General features: G+C 41.4%; 1 non-coding gene across 1 annotated transcript; it reads left to right on the forward strand.

The window, feature by feature from the left end:
* Positions 1–433: 433 nt before the first annotated feature.
* Positions 434–506, forward strand: TRNAW-CCA (transfer RNA tryptophan (anticodon CCA)). Its single transcript has one exon. It is a non-coding gene; the product is annotated as a tRNA-Trp (tRNA).
* Positions 507–754: the final 248 nt, after the last annotated feature.

Here is a 754-nt window from a genome sequence, read left to right on the forward strand (position 1 = left end):
AGGAAAGACTGAATCTTATGTATGAAAACATATATAATTAAGCAGATGAAAAAGGCAGGAGGAAGAGTTCAGAGGAGAGGAAGAAGGTTCAAAAAAAGCACATTTTTTTGAAACCTCAGATATGAGAAAGAATATATTTATCACTTTTTAAATAACTATACAGTGCTATTTATGTGCTGATTTTCCTAAGTGCTGTCTAAAGAATGCTAATCAGGATGAAGAAAATCCTTATCCTTAGCTCAACATTGATCAGGTGAGCCTGAAATCATGGAATATATTGTGAACGATCAAGCATTCTAAATTTCATTATTGCTCTAGCTTAGAATTTGAGAAAATAAAAGAACGAAATTAAACCAGACACAAATTTCAAATCTTGCAGTGACTGTTAAATTCTGTTCTGGTGGTTAGTTGTATGGGGGTTTCCCTGGTGGCTTCCCTGGTGGCTCAGAGGTTAAAGCATCTGCCTCCAATGCGGGAGACCCAGGTTCGATCCCTGGGTCAGGAAGATCCCCTGGAGAAGGAAATGGCAACCCACTCCAGTATTCTTTCCTGGAGAATCCCATGGATGGAGGAGCCTAGTAGGTTACAGTCCATGGGGTCGCAAAGAGTCGGACACAACTGAGCGACTTCACCTTCCTTCAGAGAGTAAAGAATATGCCTGCAAAGCAAAAGACCCGGGTTCAATCCCTTGATTGGGAAGATCCCCTGGAGTAGGGAATGGCTACCCACTCCAGTATTCTTGCCTGGAAAATTC

The sequence above is a fragment of the Ovis aries genome, chromosome 18 (genome assembly GCF_016772045.2).
Source record: "Ovis aries strain OAR_USU_Benz2616 breed Rambouillet chromosome 18, ARS-UI_Ramb_v3.0, whole genome shotgun sequence".
In the NCBI taxonomy this organism is placed as follows: Eukaryota; Metazoa; Chordata; class Mammalia; order Artiodactyla; family Bovidae; genus Ovis; species Ovis aries.